General features: G+C 43.4%; 1 long non-coding RNA gene across 1 annotated transcript; it reads left to right on the top strand.

The window, feature by feature from the left end:
* The first annotated feature begins 1,804 nt into the window (after nt 1-1,804).
* LOC130866163 (uncharacterized) lies at nt 1,805-5,519 on the top strand. The gene is made up of 3 exons (XR_009056329.1): nt 1,805-2,007; nt 3,762-3,935; nt 5,336-5,519. It is a non-coding gene; the product is annotated as an uncharacterized LOC130866163 (long non-coding RNA).
* The last annotated feature ends 3,008 nt before the right edge of the window (nt 5,520-8,527 follow it).

Here is an 8,527-nt window from a genome sequence, read left to right as displayed (position 1 = left end):
TTTAGTTAGACAACCTCGGTTTCAGTTCTGAGCCAGCTGCTTACTGTGTGACTTGGATAAGTTACTTAACATCTCTGAGCTACTTATCCACGAAGTAGGGATAATAGTACAAATTACAGCTTTGGTGTGATTAAAAGCATGAAGAGCTTCTAGAAGGAGCGACCGGAATATGACAAGCATCCAACAAACGTTAGCTTTCCTGTGAACACAGTTATGAAATTCTTAAAGGAATCGTGGCTCGCAAAAAGTGACACATCTCAGAAATTTAAAAACCGTTCTCTTTATAAACCCATGAAATAATTCACATCCCCATCTTGTCCTGGCACCCAGAGTCATTAGTGCATCTGTGCCACAGCTCCTGTCCCCAGCCCTTGTTCCGCTGCTTGATCTTCTAGCGTGTGTTCCGGTTATACGCAATTGTGCTTGTTCGGGTTTCCCACCTCAGTCCCACCCTCCAGCTCTCCCAGTGAACGTCTGGGTCTGCCGCAGTGAAGCCAAACTCCTCTACACGTCGATGGCTCATGATCTGCCCCTGTCCACCCTCCTGTCTGCCGTTTCTGTCTCCTGTACCCCGTTAGCACCTTCTCCCTCTGGCTCCTCCCCCAACACGTCCCTCTGATCCCGCCCCCTCTGACCCCTCGCATCTGCACCCCCCTGTGTTCTCTCCCCCAAGCCTTCCCCTCTAACCACTGCCCCTCTGGCACCCTCCCTTGTCCCCTCCCGCTCTGCCCCCCCCCCCGCCCCTCCTCCAGCCGCCATCTTTGCAGATACTTTTCTTGGCCTCAAATGCCCTTGTCCCTCTGGCAGGGAGCTTCAAAGCTCCCAACACTGCCTAATGCCGCCAGACAGACTGATATTTATGTGCTCTCTCTACACTTCCCTTGCATTTTGAAACAAATATTTCCATTGATTTTGTGATCATTTTTATCTCCCAAAGGCTGTGTGAGTTCCTTAAAGACAGAGGTAAAATAGTTTCATTGTTCCTTCCTGGTGCCAAATTCAGTATCTAGGACCACTTAATATATGCTCAGTAAATATTTGCTGGGTGAGAAAGTGAATAAATAAATAGAATGAATAGCTAATGTTTAATCAGTCGGCTGCTCACATGTTAGGAATTGAAATAGCTGAACCTAGAATCCAGTACATTTAGACTGCTTTCAACCATAAAAGATTAAAAACCCCAAGCCTGCCTAGGTTAGTAAAAAACAGCAATGGGCCTGCACTAGTCAGTTTTCTGTGACTATAACGAGATTCCTGAGACAGTTTACTTATGAAGCAAAGAGGTTTATTTAGCTCACAGTCCTGGAAGCTCAAGCCCCAAACTTTAGGGCCCTGTTGAGATGAGGGTGCATATGATGAAAATCTAGGGGAGCCCCTTTGAGGACACGGCAACAATAATCTAAGAGCCTCCCACCAGGCCTAGCCTCCTTGTTTGTTCTTCTGTTTAGGGGAGGAAAACGCTGGAACTGAGCTCAGCCTTATGACGCTAAGCACACGCTATAGCACTGAGCTATGCCTCAAGCCAAGGATTCCCTTGCTATGATTTAGAAGAAAATCTGATTATACGCTACCTGTAATAGGTCCACAACACCTCCCAGTATCGAGGTTTTGTGTGTGGACCTTTGGGCTACTCTCAATATCCAGACTCTAAATGTTAAAGTTTGAGGAATGGATCAGTCTGAGCTAAACCCAGGAGAACCCAGGACAAAAGTTACTGTCCCCCCTCACTCATTCTTTGGCTTTTCCCTCATTCTGTCTCTAGCCCTGTTGTTTTGGTCTCTGCCCTTCATCCTCCCATGGACTTTATGGCCGCTAAAGATGGATCTTCCCAGCAGCCAGAGTCCCTCGGAAGGCTACTGATGCTGACATGTCCCCCATTACACCAGTCATTTGAGACAAGGAAATCGAAACAGGGCATCAAAGTTGGTCGACCCTGAGTTATACATTCACCTTGTGGCCTGAGGACAAGAGCAGCAAGCAATGCAATCTGCCACCCAGAGACACCAGGTGAGATGATCGTGGGAGGAAGGCCCGGGGTAGAGAGATGGGCTTATTTCCTTCCACCCGGTGCTGGCTCCATGGCTCCATGGAGCTCCTCCGGCCAATGGCGAGCGGAGAGAGCACACAGTTTTATTTCCGAGAGCTTTAGAGAGATGATTTAAAGGAAACTTGGCTGCTGTGTCTTCCCATCAAGTCTATTTGCTTAAAAACTGTCTGGCTAGAAAGTTTCAGCTTGGTTGAGGGTGAATAAAATCAAAGCAGTTTTATTGATTATATTTGCTGCCGCTGGTCACACAGTATTAAATCTTCCTCTCCCACTAGATCACAGTTTCCCACTAGAGTCAGTAATTTTCTTGACACAACAGACAGGTAGGCTCTAGTTCAGTCCATTTTAAAGCTGTGCTTCTCAAAGTCCACAGCCGACTTCCCTACTGCCCTGACTCAGACAAACGAACTCCAAGCCCGTGTTCCTCCTTCCCGGAACCTGGGAACTGCTGCGGGGGTGGGGTGGGGGGGGTGGGGGGGGTGGGAGGAGCGAATACAGGACGCATGGAACTCGCTTCCTTTTGACTCCTTTTTGGGGGTCTGGAGAATCAGGATGAGGCGATGGTGACATTTGTGTCTTTCCTCAGATTCATAACAGAACCCATTAACCCCCAATGAGACTGTGTTGGGAGTGGAGCCTTTGGTGGATAAATCATGAATGGAATTAGTGAGATGGCTGTCTGTGAACCAGGAAGCCGATTCTCACCAGACACTGAACCTCCAGTGCTTAGTCTTCAGCCTACATTTCTGTTGCTTACAAACTACCCAGTCTATGGTCATTTTGTATGAACACACACAGACACATGCGCGCGCGCACATGCGCGCTCACACACACACACACACACACACACACACACACACACACACACACACACACACTATTCACAGCCCTTCCTCTCCCTAGTATTATGGGATACTCTAGAAAGACTCTTAGTACATGCCCCGAATCAGATCTGCCTCTAGGTACACTGAGTTGTGGACAAGCTATAAAGACCCCCCATCTAAGAGGGTCAATCCCCAGAGATACTCTTTTCTCCGTTTCTTCAGCCAGGCATGCTTCCCACATGGCGAGGTACCCCAAGATTCCACGTCTCCTTCTGAGAGCAGCACAGGCTTCGCCTAGAGACTCTGCATTTTCACAAGTGCCCAGAGAGGGCGCTAGTGCCCATTCTAGTAACACAATGGTAGCCCAGCATGTATGGGAATTGTAGATACCTCCATGCCCTGGCAGAGTGCATTCTTGGACGCTGTGACACTTTCATTTCTCCTAATGGAGAAAGGAAATTATAGCTTCACTTAAGAAAATGTTAAAGAAGTGAGCATCATTAAATTCTCAGATCCAGAGATATTTTTACGGTACCCTGTATGATGAAACGGGCAGCATATTGCCACACTCTTACGGCATACTGAAGATGCCTGTCTTAAGGAAGGAACGAGTCTCCATCGGAGCCCTAAGCTGAGTGAGCCGGTGCTTGCACAGAGTACCATTCCCACTTGCAGTGGGCGCGCAAAACACGGCTACACTCACTGGGGTATATGCCATCTGTTTTCTTGACACTGTATGAAGGGACCTGCCGCTTCGAAGGCACAGGGGAAACCCTGATGATTCTGTTGCCAACAATCAAACTTAGCTTTCAAGCAGACACTGGAATTTTATAAAGACCCTCATCTGAAGCTTTTATCCGCGAGCCTCACATTCTCCAACCCTTTTCTAGTGATGCTGTGGGCGGTGATAACGGATGACGTTTGGGGCTGGGATGACGAAATACATCGATCTGAAGACCCGTGCAAGTGGACAAATACTTCCAAAAGACAGATCAACACAGGATGTCACAAGAAAGTGGGTGAAAGATTCGTTCTGCACGTGAAGCAGTCCAAAGGATTTTCACGTAAGAAAGAATAATGGCAAATGGTACTCTCGGGTTCCACATCATAGAGAATCTTTCATTTTTGGTATTACATTTGTCAAGTTTTGGTGTAAATATCGAAGAAGAATTTCCACAGCCTGGAAAAAGCCACCGAGAGACTCTTCTATCTTTCCTCCAGGGAACACAGTGCGATAGTCTGAAAGTAGAGAGAGGGACAAGAACACAGCTATTCGCTACTGAGCTATGTTGTCTAGTAAAAGAAGTGCCACTCCGTTGTTTTTTTTTTTTTAATTTTTGAAAATGTGTATTTGTTCCATAAAATCTTAGGTCAACAGAACACGGGTTTATTTCTGTTTCTTTTTAAAATGTTAGTAAGTAAATATTTTAAAGTTCTAAATTTAATTTATTTTCTTAAATATGTGTGTGTGTGTGTGTATGTGTGTGTCACAGCATGCATATGGAGGTCAGAGGGCAACTTGTGTTGTCAGTTTTCTTCTTCCATCATGTGGGATTGGGAACAGAACTCAGGTCGTCAAGCTTGGTGGCAAGTTTCTATGCCTGCTAAGTCATCTGACTGGCTCCTCTAATTTTAGTTGCTAATACTGTGAATTTACATATATAGAATTATGTGTTATATATAATGTAAATATATATCCTCACACATATCACCTAAATCAAAAATCTTTCTGCAGTTTTCTTTAATTTCTAAGAACAGAAGTTGGTTTTGTGACCAAAAGTTTGACTGCTGTGTTCAGAGGGGGCCCTAGCTCTGTGCTGTTGGGGAAAGGGTTTGCCCTTACCCAGTACAGCAGGCAGACCACACAGTCCCTCCCTGTTTTAGGGTACACCTGTTTTCTATGATGACACCCTGGGTGAATAAGTGGCTCTCACTCGCTTTAGATGTTTGGGATGTCAGTAAATTTGATTCACAGCCTTAGCTATCCATTCGAGGAGCTAGGAAGCTTCTGTCCAATATCTTATTAAATAATGTCTAGTAGCTTGATAATTTTTTTTACCCTTTACAAAGAATAATTTTCTCTCATAGTGCATATATGCCCTCACTATAAAATACGTACTACCGAATAGGCGTGGCAATGGGCAGAATCTGAGAGGTGGGGTAGAATCTTGAAAGGAAGACAGACATGTTAGAGTCTTGGCTTTCCTATTTACAGAGTAACCGGGCAAATTACATAACATTTATAATCACATTTTCTGTAGAAATTTGGATAAAAATATGTGCTTTCATATAGCTTATTTATTTAAATTATGTTGTATCTAATAGCCAATGAAATGGTCTGTCCTCCTCCCCCTTGTTATCCATGCTAGGTAACTGAGAAAGTTAGAATCCTCTGAGACAAGCAACCCAAGTTCCTTTTGCTATCCTTGACAAGTCCTTTGTCATCTCTGTTCTCTTTCTACAGACAGACGAGGTTCTCTCTGAGTGGCAGAGAGCAGCACAGCCACTGGAGAAGATGAGCATCCAGTATCCTCTTCTTCATTCCATCCTGACAAGAGGAAGTGCCTCCACCACCTTCAAAGGCTCCCAGGCATACCCTTTCCATATCTCGTCCTTGACGTGAGCCAGGATGGAGCCCCAAACCCCACCACGGGTATCATGTCTCAGTAACAGTGAAAAAAATAAATGGCTGGATAAATTTTATGAAGGTAAGAATAAAAAGCTATGGGAATCTATAGAGACTCTTCCCTTGGGTATTCTAACCCTTTTTCGGGTCAGGGATCCAGGAGGGGATTTTTACGGCATGTGTGTGAAAAAGCCTCCTCATGCTGCTAAGATGGAAACCTTGGGTCCTTCTCACAGCTGAGGGGGGCAGGTTAATGAGTTGGGGGGGGTGGCTGGTGCCTATCAGCAGATGCTCAATTACCTCTGGCTCATGCTGTGCTTTGGGGCTCGGAACACAAGTCTGGAGAAATTTTAACCTTGGTGGAGGACTTTATTCTTCCACGTGGCTGCCTACTTTTAGCCTTCCTGTCTCTGGTGCTTCTCCTGCAGGGGTTTCTGGCACAATGGGCAGGGGAACATCACCCCACGAGTTCTCTTGTTAAAAGCAATGGAAGTGAAGTGAGAGGGTGAAGATGATAGGAAATGAGAAGCTGTGGCAACAATACGAATCCATGGGGAGAGGAATGTTAATACTGATGGATTTTGGTAGGAAGGGTCGCTTGTGCAAGGAGCTGGATTAGAAATTACTTGAGTGGAAGTGACAGAAACTCATGCAAAATGTTTACTTGCTTAATATGAGGCAGAAGTTACACCTCATGGGTACTAAATGAACCCCAGAGAAGTAAGAGCACATTAAATTCAGTTTGCTTTCTTTAAATTCTTGACATATTGTATATACTGTATGATCTTGAGCAAACCACTTGCCTCTCAAGTTACCGTTTATCTTCCGCATAAAGGATAGAAAATAAGAAAATTTAGACTTTGGGGTCATTATACTATGTAAATGGGTAATTTTACATAGATTACTTAGACAAGCACTTAAATATTCATGCCCTTTACAGATGTTGGTCACCCAGCATTTGTGCAGTAGCTACCCAGTTTTAGATCAACTCTTCTGCCAGAAGGCTTCCAAACCCAAGATCTCAGAAATAAGGGAGCAAGGACGGAGGAGGCTGACCCCCCTCTACCCCAAAGCATGTCCTGACAGATAAGCATCCTTTGGGATCCTAGAAAACTGAAGAGAAAAGATGATCAGATAAAAATCCTGAAGACTACTTCCAGTGGACTTATGAGGCTGCAGGGATGAGAGAGAGGAGTGCCCAAGGGAAAAAGCTACAGTGTTTTCTTCTTGCTGCTTGAGCTAGTTTGAGCTGCAGTGTACCTCAAAAATAAAGTTCAGAAATATGGCTTAGCTAGGAGTCCATCTGTCTTCACAAAGACTGAGGTCTGATTTTTGGTTAGTTTGCCTTTGCCTGGTTATGGAATCTCTGGAGGAAGACAGCACTGTCCAGTACTTTGCATACAGCTGATAGTTCATCCAGTTACCAGACTCACCTGGGGACAGGACAAAATGCCCAAAATTCCCTAGAAAAGGAAACCCAGACCATATGAAGAAACCAACAGGTAATTAAGATATTAGGATCAATATGGCCTTAAAATAATTGTCATAAGTATGTTCGTTATAATTCTTTAGCTTATAAGAAGAAACTTTTGAAAAAATGAGCAAATACAACTGGAAAAGGGGTTCAGTGGATAAGTGTGTCTCCCTTGCAAGCACTAAGACTTGAGTTCAGATCCCAGCGTTTCCTCTTAAAAGCAGCCAGAGAGTAAAAGACACAAGGAAGTATCAATAAGTGGTCAAATGGTTTCTAAAAGGAAAACAAACAAGAGCAGCACTCTGGAAGAGGAAGGGAAGACAATAGTTACTCCCTGATTGTTACATTGTCGACTACTTTTAAAATGAAAATATTACAGACGAAAACAATGCCTTCATTATCATGAGGACACCCCTGTTAAAAATAAATTCATTCATAATATATGTAAGTAGATAAGGCTTGTTAGGCAGAAGGTAATGATACAATTTGGAGACATATAAAGGAATAAAACTAAATGGAAGACATAAATATCTGTATTGAGTATTCAAGATAACAGTATATTTTAGACCTTTATTGTCAAATAGTCATTGTAAATAATGATTCTTTGTTTTGTTTTGCTTTTTTTTAACACAGGGTTTCTCTGTGTAGCCCTGGCTATCCTGGAGTTCTCTCTATAGTCAAAGCTGGCTTTGAATTCACAGAGATTCACCTGCCTCTGCCTCCCAAGCGCTAGGATTAAAAGTGTGTGCCACAACCACCTAACTATAATGAAGGTTTTCAGAGGACATTTTAATACAAGTATATCATGTACTTTGATCAGGTCCACCCCCCACTTTCCCTTTACTCCCTCTCCCCATTATTCCCAATCACACTTCTACCTCTATGACCCATATACACACGATTTTATGTATCCATATCAATAGAATCTACAAAGCAGTAAAAATGTGATTTCTGTCTTGAATATGATGCAGTTTTCTTACTATGATCTTCATTAAAACAATCATATAGTTTTAAACTTTTCATTGTACATAATCATTCTATATAACACTGTTACATGAGGATATTTCCATGCCTTCAGGTACCCTGAACTCATTGACCTGCCAGTGCAGTGAATTGAGGCGCTCAAAGTCCGATGAGAGATCCTGTCCCCCCAGAAAAGTAGAAATTGGTGGAGGAGGAAATTCAGCCTTGCTCTCTGGCTTTCACAGGTATGTGTACACACAAAGATACACATATATCAAACATACACACATGCACATGCATACATACATACATACACACAGAAAAACTGGCCACAAAAGGAAGTACTTTTCCTTTTGTTGATAATGATAAAAGGTCGATCCACAATAAATTATAAATATGTAAGTTTGTATGAGTTGTTCACAAACACCTCAAATGCAGGAGGTAGTGACAGAATTAAATAGAACAGACAAATCCATAAGCATGGCTTGGGATTTTAACATTACTTTCTCAGTCACCAACAGAACAAAGATAGAAAAGTCAGCATGATTATAAAGTGGCCTAGTTAGTATATATAGAATATCAGACCCAACAAC

The sequence above is a fragment of the Chionomys nivalis genome, chromosome 25 (genome assembly GCF_950005125.1).
Source record: "Chionomys nivalis chromosome 25, mChiNiv1.1, whole genome shotgun sequence".
Lineage (NCBI taxonomy): Eukaryota > Metazoa > Chordata > Mammalia > Rodentia > Cricetidae > Chionomys > Chionomys nivalis.
Note: the sequence above shows the minus strand (reverse complement) of the source record. Positions and strands in the feature narration are given on the sequence as shown.